Source organism: Oncorhynchus masou, chromosome 18 (assembly GCF_036934945.1).
Source record: "Oncorhynchus masou masou isolate Uvic2021 chromosome 18, UVic_Omas_1.1, whole genome shotgun sequence".
NCBI classification, from domain to species: domain Eukaryota; kingdom Metazoa; phylum Chordata; class Actinopteri; order Salmoniformes; family Salmonidae; genus Oncorhynchus; species Oncorhynchus masou.
Genome location: NC_088229.1, coordinates 34,839,295 through 34,856,655, shown reverse-complemented (window position 1 = coordinate 34,856,655; position 17,361 = coordinate 34,839,295). Strand labels below are relative to the sequence as shown.

Sequence of the window (17,361 nt, the reverse complement as noted above, 5' to 3'; positions counted from 1 at the left end):
TGAGGCCAGTTGGACGAACTGTTTCAATCTTGTGTAAAAAAACTGCACATTTTAGAGTGGCCTTTTATTGAACCCTAGCACAAGGTGCACCTGTGTAATGATCATGCCGTTTAATCAGCTTCTTGATATGCCACACCAGTCAGGTTGGTGGATTATCTTGGCAAAGGAGAAATGCTCACTGACAAGGATTATAAACAAATTTGTGCACAAAAGTTTGAGCTTTTTCTTCTGGAACATTTCTGGGATCTTTTATTTCAGCTCATGAAACATGGGACCAACACTGCATGTTGTGTTTATATTTTGGTTCCGTGTGGATGAGGTATATCATTAAATTGTCAAAGAAGAACTAGACCTTTTTTGTTGTTGATTGTTTTTACATCATTTCCTGTGTTCTATATTCTGTCTGTCATGTCTGGTTGGAGATAGACACTTCTTCATACAGGGCATACCACCCCACAGATGGTAGCACAGCTCTACGTTGGCTGAGATGAGAGCAGTCATGTTTGTGTGTGTATCAATGTGTGCATGTGGGCGTCCTGTATGTAATATATTTGGATGTGTGTATCTGCATCCTTGTGTGTATGACTCCCGTCTCTGTCAGTGTGACACCGGAGCTTTGATAACACACACACACATCATCTCTCTAACCTCGCCCTTTCCCCCCATGTCCCCTCTCGCCACCCCCTCTTCCCTCTCCCGCTCTCTCTCTTCTCAACCCATACTCTTCATACAATATGTCATTCCACACGTCCATCCAAGCTGCTGGAGGCGTTATCCAATTTGTCTCCTGCTTCAGAGGGTCGGGCTCATGCCCACCGCTTTGAGGCCTCCCTCTCCTCCTCTTGTGGTGCCCCGTGCCCATCCCACCCGTCTTACCCTGTCACATGGCTCTGAGCAGGGCCAGTCTGTGCCAGCGGGCTGCCGTGGCACCTGATTGCAGTGCCCTGCTGCCACCCAGCCCTGCCCAATCTGCATCTCTGTACCACCCGCCGCCAGCTGGCCCACCAGCCTGCCCATGTCACTGATGGATAGGCAACCGTGATCCACACACACATTCACAGCCGGAGCGGACAGTTTAAACGTAACACATGGAGGAAGTGTGCATATTTGGTACAGCAGAAAGAGCAACAGGATATCTATGTATGTGTGTGTATGTCTTGGAAGACAACCAAAGCGTCAGGTCCGACCAAGCGGCAGATGGTAACTGACATAGACCCATCCACATTGGTATAACAGAGCACCAGTCCGACAGTCTTCTTACCTGATCAGACAAACACCCTCAAAATCTCGCTTTTCTATTGTCTGCACATCCATTATCTCACTGCTGAAGCCTACAGTATCTACAGAGGAACCGAATTAGAATGTAGAAGCTCCACAAACAAAAACAGAAAGACATGCTGTCCTCCCTTGTTATTGGTAAAGGTGAGAGTTTAGAATTTCTTTGTGGTATGATCTTGGACCCTCTGTAACCTTCTCACTTACCATTATTCACGATTCATTCAGGATGATCTGTAATCATGGTAGCATCCACATTAATATATTCTATTCTTATTTACAATCAAAGAAACACAAGACATTATTTACTATTCATTTCTATTGGGCAAAAAATATATCTGAAACACAATCAAAACCAACTGGAAAAGAATCCAACAAGTTTGTCACAAGCTTGACGTAGTCATTGTGTGCTAGGAATATGGGACCAAATACTACCAAAAACTTGACTATTTTATTTATAAGAATCTTTAGTGGTGTCAATAATTTTGACAATAATAAAATATATTACTTGTTAAACAAATTCTCTTTCTCTGAGAAATTGTATTGGTATAAATAATGCAATTCCCAAAATGTGAGCATACAATGTAGCTCAGAATTTGAATGATTTATTTTTTACATTCATAATTGCTCATCTTTATCAATGGTGTCACTCATTTCATGTACTGGTCCCTAATGGCATTTTTGGTTTGACCCCTGTCTTGTTCATGAGCCGTGCTCCTTAGACAGAGTTTAATTTAGGATCCTAGTCAGGGGGTACATGTGTAACCCAAGAGGTTGGGCTATTTTGGGCCGAGGAAGGCGAATGGAATTACTGCACCGCAATCAAGACGATACAATCGCCACATGAAATTTCTCCAGTTATAGTTCAGCTTACTGTTTCAGTTAGACAATTTGTTATATTTTTCCTTTTCTATCTAGCCAATTCAAACATTTGTAAAATACAGCAATACGGTTTAAATTTGAATATGTATGTATGACAGTGAATCTTGTTCATGAAACCATCTCCCACACTTTTTTTCATTCCAAATCTCCACCTCTCCTCTCTCTGTGCCTAATGCCTTGTCTGGAATGTTGCCCTTACGTCACTGTTCCGATGGTGTTGAGTCTAGCATGTGTGTGTGTGTGTGTGTGTGTGTGTGTGATTTCTGCTTAAGTTTGTGTACCTTCTATCTTCCCCTGTTATTGGTAATGGTGAGAGGTTAGCATGTCTTAGGCGGATGATATTTGACCCTCTGTAACTTTCTCAGCATTATCCGTAATCATAGTAACAGCCACATTCATGTCTTATATATAATAAAAGTGCTAATGCTAAACTTTATGAGTACTTTATTTATAAGAATCTCCAGGGGTGTCAATAATTTTGACCCTTGCCTTTTTGAGAGAGAAAAATATTACTAAACAAAAATCTCGAAACAAAATCTCTTTCTCTGAGCAATTGTATTAGTATAAAATAATATAACCACATTTTTGAAGAATACAATATACAGTTGAAGTCAGAAGTTTACATACACCTTAGCCAAATACATTTAAACTCAGTTTTTCACAATTCCTGCCATTTAACCCTAGTAAACATTCCCTGTCTTAGGTCAGTTAGGATCACCACTTTATTTTAAGAATAAGGATTGAGGTCAGGGCTTTGTGATGGCCACTCCAATACCTTGACATTGTTGTCCTTAAGCCATTTTGCCACAACTTTGGAAGTATGCTTGGGATCATTGTCCATTTGGAAGACCCATTTGCGACCAAGCTTTAACTTCCGGACTGATGTCTGAAATGTTGCTTGAATATATTCACAAAATTTTCCTTCCTCATGAAGCCATCTATTTTGGGAAGTGCACCAGTCCCTCCTGCAGCAAAGCACCCCCACAACATGATGCTGCCACCCCTTGCTTCATGGTTGGGATGGTGTTCTTCGGCTTGCAAGCCCCCCCTTTTCCTCCAAACACAACGATGGTCATTAATGGCCAAACATCTTCTTCCTTGCTAAGCAGTCTTTCAGGTTATATCGATATAGGACTCTTTTTACTGTGGATATAGATATAGATACTTTTGTACCTATTTCCTCCAGCATCTTCACAAGGTCCTTTGCTGTTGTTCTGGGGTTGATTTGTACTTTTCACACCAAAGTATGTTCATCTCAGAATGTGTCTCCTTCCTGAGTGGTATGACTGCTGCATGGTTCATTGGTGTTTATACTTGCATACTATTGTTTGTAGAGATGAATGTGGTACATTCAGGCATTTGGAAATTGCTCCCAAGGATGAACCAGACTTGTGGAGGTCTACATTTTTTTTCTGAAGCCTTGGCTGATTTCTTTTGATTTTCCCATGATGTCAAGCAAAGAGGCACTGAGTTTCAAGGTAGGCATTGAAATACATCCACAGGTACACCTCCAATTGACTCAAATTATGTCAATTAGCCTATCAGAAGCTTCTAAAGCCATGACATAATTTTCTGAATTTTCCAAGCTATTTAAAGGCACAGTCAACTTAGTGTATGTAAACTTCTGACCCACTGGAATTGTGATACAGTGAATTATAAGTGAAATAATCTGTCTGTAAACATTTGTTGGAAAAATGACTTGTGTCATGCACAAAGTAGATGTCCTAACCAACTTGCCAAAGCTATAGTTTGTAAAAGGTTGAAAAACGAGTTTTAATGACTCCAACCTAAGTGTATGTAAACCTCTGACTTCAACTGTAGATCAATATTTTATTTTGTACAGTCATTATTAATCATCTTTATCAAGGGTGTCAATAATTTCAACCCCGGTATACTTCATAATAAACTGGACAGAATGTGGGAAAAACACACTGGTTTCATTCTTAGCTCATGTTCATTTGGCACCAAACTGGTAAAAAAAAAAAAAAAAACTTGGAGACTACCTGTAATTGTCTAATAAAATATGCAAATGTTAGTTATCTGTTGCAAACACCTTCTGTTGTGTGCCCCTAATGAACATTACCCAGGAAATGTTGCAATGTGACTATAGTGGAAAAAAGCAGGGGTACTGCTGACTCCTACCGCACAGCATTGCATTGCTTCTCATGTAATTATAACCAATGACAGTGCAGGACTAGTGCCCTGTCCAGGGTGTGTACATCAAGCTGCCTCACGCAACAGAAACAGAAGATATGCTCCTGCCCCATGGGCCATTATAACTCAGACAAGGTTTACTTATTGTGCAAGGACAATACATTTTTTACAAATCCCATAGGAAATCCCATACATGCATACAGTGACATTAAAGTCATCAAAATTGATCACTAAACACACACACACACACACACACACACACACACACACACACACACACACACACACACACACACACACACACACACACACACACACACACACACACACACACACACACACACACACACACACACACTGATGCCCTCTAGACTGTACAGCTCAGGCTAGCAAATGTCCTGTTCCACCCAGAGACCTCAGTGAGCAGAAGGACATAGACAGAAATCACATCCGTTAAGCAACTGCCCCAGAAATGAGAATGGAACAGAGGAAAATGCCATTTCATCATCGGCCCGCTGCCACAGGAGATCTTCTCCCTGCACCTCATCTTGAATAATTGCTGTGGTGACAATATCCCCAGCCCTGCAGCAGACACACACACCATCAGCTCACATCATTCCCAAAACACTGGGGGGTTGGCTGCCACACGCTTCTCTATATCTCCCATCTCAGCCCATTATTTCAGTAATGCCCATTCTCTTGCTATGAGTAGCTTCTTTAGGAGAGTCTTATGGTGCAGAAGCAATAGCATTCAATTGGTGCTGTCCTGATATAGCCCTAAATAACATCCTGTCCTCTTTCCTTGTCCCCTTTCCTTGTCTCTTAAAGCTGTTTCAAGCCCTTTTAGATTGGTGATCATGAAGTTAATAAAGACTAGGAGGGTAATTGAAGATTTTTGGCCAGGCCATTAGCCTCCATTTAAAGATGTTTGCTATCTAAGAATTAATGTAGAAGCTTATTGTTTTAATCAGAGCAATTATTTACAATGAATTAATCCTTTCATCAAATGAATGAGGGTTTTAATGATTTGTTGCCAGTCGTTTAGCCGAGGATACAGTTGGGAAAAACATGGTCCGTTGAGTGATAGCATAGCCTAACAGTGCCATCCTCCTTCAAGCTACTTTCTCCAGGAAATAAAGGGACTTTTCACTTAGTGAGGGAATTTGCACTCACATTTCTTGCCATAGAATTGTTTTAGAACAGGGCGTTCCTCTCCTCTCTCCCCCCCGCTAGGCAGTTGCAGTTAATGGCAGCGGAATATGTGCAACAATATCACTGATTACCGAGCACAGGCGGACTGCGCAAAGGCCATCTGTCCCGGACTAGGAGAAAGCCATCAGTGATCAGCTGTTACATCCGACAGCTGAAGGACAGAGGGCCAATCGACACACTGGAGACCTCTGGGCCTCATTAACGTAAATAATATGTTAATATAACCAACTCAAAACATCTGAGACCTGGAGGACCTTTACTCACTGAAGCCCCTCAAATACCGTCTCTGAATACACTGTAACAAAACCACAACACATGTCAGAGAAGGGTGGGCAGATGTGTGTGTGTGTGTGTGTGTGTGTGTGTGTGTGTGTGTGTGTGTGTGTGTGTGTGTGTGTGTGTGTGTGTGTGTGTGTGTGTGTGTGTGTGTGTGTGTGTGTGTGTGTGTGTGTGTTACCCACATGCGTGTGATCACCCCGCTGTGATTGGTTGTCTAATGAACCCACTGCAGGTGTGGCATGGCCTTCTGGTGATTGGGCACTTTCTCCAGTCCTACTCAATAATCCATGGATTGGGTATGCGGAGAATTACTGGATGTGTCACACAGAGCAATGTACACACTCAATAACCAAGCATTTGCTTCGCATACACCCATACACAAGCTTACCTTAAAATGTAAATGAAGATTCTCATGCAAGTAAAAACATAATCAACATATATTTTCTAATGCTTTTAATCCTACTATTTTGGACCGTTCCATTGAAACACAATTTCCGATAGGTAATCATTTCCTCTTTAGGTTGATTATGTAATGTATGTTAATACAGTCAGCATCAGGAGAGTTATAATGCAGTCAGCATCAGGAGAGTTATAATGCAGTCAGCATCAGGAGAGTTATAATGCAGTCAGCATCAGGAGAGTTATAATGCAGTCAGCATCAGGAGTTATAATGCAGTCAGCATCAGGAGAGTTATAATGCAGTCAGCATCAGGAGAGTTATAATGCAGTCAGCATCAGGAGAGTTATAATGCAGTCAGCATCAGGAGAGTTATAATGCAGTCAACATCAGGAGAGTTATAATGCAGTCAGCATCAGGAGAGTTATAATGCAGTCAACATCAAGAGAGTTATAATGCAGTCAGCATCAGGAGTTATAATGCAGTCAGCATCAGGAGAGTTATAATACAGTCAGCATCAGGAGAGTTATAATGCAGTCAGCATCAGGAGAGTTATAATGCAGTCAGCATCAGGAGTTATAATGCAGTCAGCATCAGGAGAGTTATAATGCAGTCAGCATCAGGAGAGTTATAATGCAGTCAGCATCAGGAGAGTTATAATGCAGTCAACATCAGGAGAGTTATAATACAGTCAGCATCAGGAGAGTTATAATACAGTCAGCATCAGGCGAGTTATAATACAGTCAGCATCAGGAGAGTTATAATGCAGTCAGCATCAGGAGAGTTATAATGCAGTCAGCATCAGGAGAGTTATAATGCAGTCAGCATCAGGAGAGTTATAATGCAGTCAGCATCAGGAGAGTTATAATGCAGTCAGCATCAGGAGAGTTATAATGCAGTCAGCATCAGGAGTTATAATACAGTCAGCATCAGGCGAGTTATAATACAGTCAGCATCAGGAGAGTTATAATGCAGTCAGCATCAGGAGAGTTATAATGCAGTCAACATCAGGAGAGTTATAATGCAGTCAGCATCAGGAGAGTTATAATGCAGTCAACATCAAGAGAGTTATAATGCAGTCAGCATCAGGAGTTATAATGCAGTCAGCATCAGGAGAGTTATAATGCAGTCAGCATCAGGAGAGTTATAATGCAGTCAGCATCAGGAGAGTTATAATGCAGTCAGCATCAGGAGAGTTATAATGCAGTCAACATCAGGAGAGTTATAATGCAGTCAGCATCAGGAGAGTTATAATGCAGTCAACATCAAGAGAGTTATAATGCAGTCAGCATCAGGAGTTATAATGCAGTCAGCATCAGGAGAGTTATAATGCAGTCAGCATCAGGAGAGTTATAATGCAGTCAGCATCAGGAGAGTTATAATGCAGTCAGCATCAGGAGTTATAATGCAGTCAGCATCGGGAGTTATAATGCAGTCAGCATCAGGAGAGTTATAATGCAATCAGCATCAGGAGAGCTATAATGCAGTCAGCATCAGGAGAGTTATAATGCAGTCAACATCAAGAGAGTTATAATGCAGTCAGCATCAGGAGTTATAATGCAGTCAGCATCAGGAGTTCTAATGCAGTCAGCATCAGGAGAGTTATAATGCAGTCAGCATCAGGAGAGTTATAATGCAGTCAGCATCAGGAGAGTTATAATGCAGTCAGCATCAGGAGTTATAATGCAGTCAGCATAAGGAGAGTTATAATGCAGTCAACATCAAGAGAGTTATAATGCAGTCAGCATCAGGAGAGTTGTAACGCAGTCAGCATCAGGAGAGTTATAATGCAGTCAGCATCAGGAGAGTTATAATGCAGTCAACATCAGGAGAGTTATAATGCAGTCAGCATCAGGAGTTATAATGCAGTCAGCATCAGGAGAGTTATAATGCAGTCAGCATCAGGAGAGCATAAATGCAGTCAGCATCAGGAGAGTTATAATGCAGTCAGCATCAGGAGAGTTATAATGCAGTCAGCATCAGGAGAGTTATAATGCAGTCAGCATCGGGAGTTATAATGCAGTCAGCATCAAGAGAGTTATAATGTAATCAGCATCAGGAGAGTTATAATGCAGTCAGCATCAGGAGAGTTATAATGCAGTCAGCATCAGGAGTTATAATGCAGTCAGCATCAGGGGAGTTATAACGCAGTCAGCATCAGGAGAGTTATAATGCAGTCAGCATCAGGAGAGTTATAATGCAGTCAGCATCAGGAGAGTTATAATGCAGTCAGCATCAGGAGAGTTATAATGCAGTCAGCATCAGGAGTTATAATACAGTCAGCATCAGGAGAGTTATAATGCAGTCAGCATCAGGAGTTATAATGCAGTCAGCATCAGGAGAGTTATAATGCAGTCAGCATCAGGAGAGTTATAATGCAGTCAGCATCAGGAGTTATAATGCAGTCAGCATCAGGAGAGTTATAATGCAGTCAGCATCAGGAGAGTTATAATGCAGTCAGCATCAGGAGAGTTATAATGCAGTCAGCATCAGGAGAGTTATAATGCAGTCAGCATCAGGAGAGTTATAATGCAGTCAGCATCGGGAGTTATAATGCAGTCAGCATCAGGAGAGTTATAATGTAATCAGCATCAGGAGAGTTATAATGCAGTCAGCATCAGGAGAGTTATAATGCAGTCAGCATCAGGAGTTATAATGCAGTCAGCATCAGGGGAGTTATAACGCAGTCAGCATCAGGAGAGTTATAATGCAGTCAGCATCAGGAGAGTTATAATGCAGTCAGCATCAGGAGAGTTATAATGCAGTCAGCATCAGGAGAGTTATAATGCAGTCAGCATCAGGAGTTATAATACAGTCAGCATCAGGAGAGTTATAATGCAGTCAGCATCAGGAGTTATAATGCAGTCAGCATCAGGAGAGTTATAATGCAGTCAGCATCAGGAGAGTTATAATGCAGTCAGCATCAGGAGAGTTATAACGCAGTAGCTATCAGACATTTACAGTTCTTGCATTTTCAATAGAGCTGTTGAGGACTATTTTTTGTGAGCCTCCATCTGGTTTATACCAGTTTAAAGTAAATGGCTATAAAACGCACCATAAAATGTTGAAACCTAAAGAGGACAATATAAATGTCCTGTGCAAGTCACAAGTCACAGTCATTAAATTCATCAGCAACTATTTAGCCAAAAACATCCAAACTTCATCAATACCGGAACTAATTTGAGTCTGTGCTTTTTGAACAGGAGCTTCTTCAATATACAGTAGGTAGTACAATAAAATATACAAACGCCAGCTACATCATTGCTTTCATGCAGCTCCGGAAACGTTGGAGCCAATCAAGCACAAAGATTGCCAGCAGACAACAGCTCCCCTAGAGTAGTGTAGTTGAACATCCTCTTACATATTGACAGTGCTGGACTATTAACAATAAATAATCAAATATATATAGTGCTTTATCATACTCTCAAAGTTCAGATGGGCGTCATGGCCAAACCTGTGCCTGGTATCAACTGTGGCATTCTGCACCTAACTCTGATAAGACTGTGATAAAGCCACGCTCGTTCCAAAGGCCATAGGGCAGTTTAGTTAAATGCCAGATAGGCTGGCCAAATTTTAGTCCAGTGGGCCGGTCTAAATTGGGGTTTTTGATAGTAGCTACTATCTTGTCTCATCGCTACAACTCCCGTATGGGCTCGGGAGAGACGAAGGTTGAAAGTCATGCGTCCTCCGGTACACAACCCAACCAGCCGCACTGCTTCTTAACACAGCGCACATCCAACCCGGAAGCCAGCCGCACCAATGTGCCGGAGGGAACACCGTGTACCTGGCAACCTTGGTTAGCGCACACTGCTCCCATCCCGCCACAGGAGTCGCTGGTGCGCGATGAGACAAGGACATCCCTACCGACCAAGCCCTCCCTAACCCGGACGACGCTAGGCCAATTGTGCGTCACCCCAGCGCCCTTAACCACTGCGCCAACCGGGAGGCTCAAGAAAGTATTATTATTTGGCTAATAATAGTGGCCTCTAGAAAACAAATGGGCCATTGTTGGGGCCTCAAGGGAAGGAATGGGCCAGTGTTGGGGCCTCAAGGGAAGGAATGGGCCAGTGTTGGGGCCTCAAGGGAAGGAATGGGCCAGTGTTGGGGTCTCAAGGGAAGGAATGGGCCAGTGTTGGGGCCTCAAGGGAAGGAATGGGCCAGTGTTGGGGCCTCAAGGGAAGGAACAGGCCAGTGTTGGGGTCTCAAGGGAAGGAATGGGCCAGTGTTGGGGTCTCAAGGGAAGGAATGGGCCAGTGTTGGGGTCTCAAGGGAAGGAACGGGCCAGTGTTGGGGTATCAAGAGAAGGAATGGGCCAGTGTTGGGGTATCAAGGGAAGGAACGGGCCAGTGTTGGGGTCTCAAGGGAAGGAATGGGCCAGTGTTGGGGTCTCAAGGGAAGGAATGGGCCAGTGTTGGGGTCTCAAGGGAAGGAATGGGCCAGAGTTGGGGTCTCAAGGGAAGGAACGGGCCAGTGTTGGGGTATCAAGGGAAGGAATGGGCCAGTGTTGGGGTCTCAAGGGAAGGAATGGGCCAGTGTTGGGGTCTCAAGGGAAGGAATGGGCCAGTGTTGGGGTCTCAAGGGAAGGAATGGGCCAGTGTTGGGGTCTCAAGGGAAGGAATGGGCCAGTGTTGGGGTCTCAAGGGAAGGAATGGGCCAGTGTGTTCGAAATGCCTTGGCCAATTTCTGGTCCCAGTTCATCCCGGCCTCATTCTCTCTGCTGCAGTCAATACCTATGAGGAAAATGCTGTGCGTACTACAGTGCTGAACTGACGAGCACCTGTTTTCACAGCGCCAGTTAAACATTAAAGGTCAACTAATGATGAGGTCCTAAAAATGTGTAAAAATAACATGTTTCCTGATTTTAAATACAATGTCTATAATTTACCAGTGTAAAAGACATGGATACGGATGTGAACTGTACAGTTACAAAACCGTAGCATATTCTGTATTAAGTACTGAATGAGTAAAATCATCAAGTACATTAGAGAATCTGAGTTTACGGTTGTAATAATGTTTTAAAAATACTTTCCAGACATCACTGTTGCCAGTTAATGTGTGTCTCTAACTCATTCGATGCAAACATAGTCCCCTCAATAGGAAATACTGCTGACATTTAAACCAGCTGTGACAAAAGACATTTCAAAAATTGCATTTGCAATTGAAGAGGATTCCAGAGTGGTGGAGAAAAACTATCTGACGTTTTGAAAGAGGCAGGATTTAAAAGCCTCATTCCAAATGACTTTTTTCGATGGGGATGCATCCTTGTCTGGAATGTGTTAAAATATTTTTCAAGATAACGAGCGCCAGCGTATAAAGACATGTAGTTACTATGTATTCCATTGAGTATATACTGTTTATTATAAACTGGGTAGTTCAAGCCCTGAATACTGATTGGCTGAAAGCCATGGTATATCAGACCGTATACTGTACCATGAGTAAATGTATTTTTACTGTTTTAATTATAACCAGTTTATAATAGCAATACGGCTCCTCTGGGGTTTGTGGTATATGGCCAACTAACGGCTGTATCCAGGCACTCCACGTTGCATCGTCCTATATATTGGCCATATACAACACCCCCTCGTGTCTTATTGCTTAATTATACACCTATAGAGGGATGGCAGATTCTATTACTTATAAATGTGTACACAGGTGCACAAAAGAACAAAATAGACATCTCCACTCCTCAATGTTTATGCTGTGGACTCTCTCCAGGATGTGTTGCTTTTCACAGAATGAAGCCCTGCTGTGAATAGCGGTGCTCTGTACTCGCATAGAAATCACACTTACTCAGAGAGCAACATAATCTCAGTGAAACAGCATGTTAGCCAACGCTACTGGACACCAATATTGGTGTGTGCGTGTGTGTACATGTGTGTGTGTGTGCGTGTGCGTGCGTGTGTGTGTGTGTGTGTGCATGCGTATGTGTGCTTTAGAGTATGAAAGGTAAGAAGACGTCAAACAAGCTGCACAGTCAGTCAAGCAACAACCAATTAAAACCTCTTTCAACCAATCACCCTTCTCCCTCTGATGTATCTGTCAGGTTAATTACATTATAGCATCTAATGCTAACACCGTTAGCAATTACAATGACTTTATTCACTAAATTTCCTATAGCCTGTTGCTGCCTACGCTTCATGTTTCACTAAGCACAGCGGGGCCAGCTATCATTAGAATCATGTTAAATAACCAATGAACAATGAAAAGAAAGCCTTTTCGTGAGCAGAATAGCAGCTCTATAGTATTAGCATTAGCATCCACCATTGATCCTCTACAGAGACACCCACTGCTCTACACTAAATGATTTAATAGGCCTGATTCTGCTTTGATCACCTTCTAGGAAGATGAAAATGTCTTTGCACTGTTTCTTTATTTATCTTCAAGATATGCTCTACTCCGTTCCTCAAGATGACTAATTGCCGTGGCAACATGTACAAGTATTTAATGAGTTCCGATTCACATTAAGAAATAGTTGGCAAGATATTTTTTCAAAGCAGGCTGGCTATGAATCACAAGGAAGTCCATCGTCACAGCCTATCAGAGCAAAGGCTCGAACAACACTGAGATGGTGTCATACGGTCGAGTGAATATTTATTCAGTCCGCATTTATTCGGGGGGTTTAGTCAAAAATGCCATGCTTGAAAACGCTTGAAAAGCTACAATCAAGGCAGACATACACCGAAGTTCTGAGAAACGTTTCTGAAAGAAACTTTGACAAGAAGTTTAGGTACAATCATGTGTGCAGGAGTTCTATATATTTTTATTTTATAGCACCCCAGAGAACCTCCAGCAGGTATTTCAGAGAGCAGGCGAGGCAGAGTATAGTGAACCAGGGCAAGGTGCCCGTGAATGCTCTTCCAGCTACTAAGCAGCCAGGCAGCCGACCCAAATTAGTCCAATGACGTCTTGAGGGAGGCAACCCCCCCCCCCCAGGGTGTGTGAGTGAGTGAGTGAGTGAGTGAGTGAGTGAGTGAGTGAGTGAGTGAGTGAGTGAGTGAGTGAGTGAGTGAGTGAGTGAGTGAGTGAGTGTGTGTGTGTGTGTGTGTGTGTGTGTGTGTGTGTGTGTGTGTGTGTGTGTGTGTGTGTGTGTGTGTGTGTGTGTGCGTGCGTGCTTGTTTGTGCAAATATACATACAGATCTTAACATATATTAGGTTGGGTTGGCGCTCCCCCTTGGGTTGTACCGTGGCGGAGAACTTTGTGGGCTATACTCGGCCTTGTCTCAGGATGGTAAGTTGGTGGTTGAAGTTATCCCTCTAGTGGTGTGGGGGCTGTGATCTGGCAAAGTAGGTGGGGTTATATCCTGCCCGTTTGGCCCTGTCCGGGGTATCATCGGATGGGGCCACAATGTCTCCTGACCCCTCCTGTCTCAGCCTCCAGTATTTATGCTGCAGTAGTTTATGTGTCGGGGGGCTAGGGTCAGTCTTTTATATCTGGAGTATTTCTCCTGTCTTATCCGGTGTCCTGTGTGAATTTAAGTATGCTCTCTCTAATTCTCTCTTTCTCTCTTTCTTTCATTCTCTCTCTCAGTGGACCTGAGTCCTCGGACCATGCCCCAGGACTACCTGGCATGATGACTCCTTGCTGTCCCCAGTCCACCTGGCTGTGCTGCTGCTCCAGTTTCAACTGTTCTGCCTGCGGCTATAGAACCCTGACCTGTTCACCGGATGTGCTACCTGTCCCAGACCTGGTGTTTTCAACACTCAGGAGAGCAGGAGCGGTAGAGATTCTCTCAATGATCGGCTATGAAAAGCCAACTGACATTTACTCCTGAGGTGCTGACTTGTTGCACCCTCGACAACTACTTTGATTATTATTATTTGACCATGCTGGTCATTTATGAACATTTGAACATCTTGGCCATGTTCTGTTATAATCTCCACCCGGCACAGCCAGAAGAGGACTGGCCACCCCTCATAGCCTGGTTTTGGCCTTTCTAGGGAGTTTTTCAGAGCAACCATGCTTCTACACCTGCATTGCTTGCTGTTTGGGGTTTTAGGCTGAGTTTCTGTACAGCACTTTGATATATCAGCTGATGTAAGAAGGGCTATATAAATACATTTGATTTGATTAGGTCCTTATGATTCCAGGTTCATTATATGTATCACTACACTCACCGTTGTTCGGCATAGAATATCCACATTTGTATGATACTGTATGTGTATGGAATTGGAGGACCCATGCAAAGGTGGCAGTGTGCAGTAGTGAATCCCCAGGCGCTAGCCGGCTAGCAGGGCTGTCACAGTGAACCAACAGTCTCCCCGACACACTTCCTTCCCCACTGCGATAACTAGTGATGAATTAAACCCCCTGGCATTGTTCTTTTTACACAACTCACCAACCAATGTTCATAACTCAGGCTGGGAAGAGAGGATTATAGGAAGAATGGAGGAGAACAAGAGAGGGAAGAGTTAAGATACAGAGACACCAGTCCATGTACACAATACTATCACCCCCTTCAACAGTAATACTCAATCAAATTAACTAAAACCATTTAATTGTCCTGCACATGGAGACGTTTTAAACTACTATACAAGATTTTAACAGGAATTCCGAAATGTATTGTTTAATTGTGAGTAAAATCCCCAGTAATCATATTTCTGTTTAATAAATGAGCATGCTTGTGGTCTCTCAGCTGAGCAGTGAAGAGACATTCCCATTCAAGTCAATTGGAGTCCATTTCTATGGCGAGGCCTCTATGAGGGAGGGTGACATCACCATTTAAACTCGCCTGGCGGAATGCTTGTTGTCACTTTCAGAGGCACCTTTCTCCCACTAACACACACACACACACACACACACACACACACACACACACACACACACACACACACACACACACACACACACACACACACACACACACACACACACACACACACACACACACACTCACAAACACACACACACACTCACAGACACACACGCATGTAATCCTCTCCCTCCCACACACACAGATCCACCTCACACACGAGCTGGCAGAAATAACTGAATAACAAAGTGACAGCAGAGTCCATTCAAAACAATGCTGACACACGACTAAAGCATTCCAGGCTGGCGCAGAGGAGTCTGTGTCAACGGGTGTGTGCCTCGCCACTGCCAGAGTGTACACACACACACATACACACACACACACACACACACACACACACACACACACACACACACACACACACACACACACACACACACACACACACACACACACACACACACACACACACACACACACACACACACACACACTCACAAACACACACACACACACACACACACACACACACGGTGAGTAAACTTTGATCAAAACTTCAGGCAATGAAAAATAAAGACTTGTTCCATTGAATAGCCAAAATATTAATGCAGGACAATGAAGACAAATTTTTCACCATGTAACAGACTTTGTCTTTCAGTTCACTGAGATTTTGGGAACTGGCTGTGACTGCGAGTGGAAAGTCTGACCTACAGAACATATTCCTTCAGGGAGAGTTCATTGCTACTGTAGCTTCCAGGCAAGGAAACAGCAGGAGCGTGTGTGTTCGAGGGGTGGATGGGACATAGCAACGCACCCACATGCTCTCAACACAGCCACACCGTAAACAAAGCCAAGATAGGGCAAACATACACACATTCTGCAGCATGGGCAGCCATTCAAACAGTACTTGGAAACAATAACCCTCAGCAACCCTCCCCCCCCTTGCACCAGAGTGAGAGATCCATTGCCAAGCTTGGGGAATGTATTGAACCAGTTAGAGTGCCACCACTACCCCTCCAAAGTGCACCACTCCTGCTCTCCAGGGTTCAAATGGAGGGGTTAATTATTTAACACTGAGGGGACCTACTGAAGCACAGAGGGAGATGTGAGTGGACATCAAACAGTGGATGGACCCCCGCTCCTCTCTCTGGTCCATCCCATTTGTAGCCAACTGTCACCCCTTCCTTCTCCCCCTCAAACACCAACATTACACACACATACTATAAATCCTCAAAGGCACAGACACTCTCTCTTAAACTGCGAGTCAAGGCTTTTTCACCCATATAAGCACATAAGCACACACACACACACACAAACACACACACGTGAAGCAGCATACACATGAGACAATTACACACACACACTCATTCTCTTCCTTCTCTCACACACTCTCTCTCGGTCCGTCTCTGTTACCATGGTGGTGGTGGTGGTGGTGGTGGCGGATGTGTTGTTGGTGGTGATTCTCTATTGGGGGGTCACGCTCCCGGTCTGCGGCCCCCAGCTCGGCCAGCCTGCGGCTGGTGGCCGTCAGCTCAGAGCGCAGGTTGGTCACCTCCTGGCTGGCCGACTGGACTGCTCCTTCGATCCTCTGGGCCAGCTGCTTGTCGTCATCCATCATTTTCAGGATTTTGGCCTGAGGAGGGAATCCAAACAGGAGGGTGTCATGCTGTTGTCAAGTTGACCATGTCCAGGAACAAAATGAAACTGTATCGTGTTTTCGGTTGTATTCCTCCGCACTGCTTTACTAGACTATTAAAAACTGTGAGTAAAATCCTTCAGAAGCAGTGTGTCCTTTTCCTCAAATGTTCTGTGTAACTGTTATCCTCTGTGGTGCATGTGCGAGTGTGACTGTGTGTGTGTGTGTGAGTGAGTGAGAGAGAGAGTTCTTTAACAGAATGAGATAGAGAGTGTGTGTGTGTGTGTGTGTGTGAGAGAGAGAGAGAGGAACAGAGAGAGGAATAGAAAGAGTGTGTCTATGAGAGAGAGAGAGAGAGAGAGAGAGCAGGCACTCCCTCTGTGAAATGTGCTCCCTGCAGCTGACTGCTGAAAGGACACAGAGCACAGGGAGATGACAAGCACCTTTTTAAATGGACTGTACCAAGTCCAGGGAAACCATGGGGGGGGGGGTAGTGCTGCTGCATGGACTTTTGGTGTCAGCCGCATGGACTTTTCCCTTACGAGGTTTTAGCTCGCTGTCTTTGACAGTATAGAAAAGCAGAATTCACATCTGCTACGGCCTAAATCCTTGTGAGTGAATCTGGTGAGAGAATAATTTCTTGAAGAAGGACAAATAAATATAGGGTGGACAACAAAGAGCGTTGCATAGTCACCACTTCCCAAATGAATTCTCCTTACTCAGGCTGAGGCTTTGTCTGGTGTAGCTTGCAGCTGGCTTTTGTCCTGCAGTGTTA

General features: G+C 43.8%; 1 pseudogene; it reads right to left on the bottom strand.

Annotated features, from left to right (window-relative positions):
* The window catches only part of LOC135504474 (kazrin-like), a 204,092-nt pseudogene extending 187,103 nt beyond the window's left edge, over positions 1–16,989 (bottom strand).
* Between the last annotated feature and the right edge of the window lie 372 nt (positions 16,990–17,361).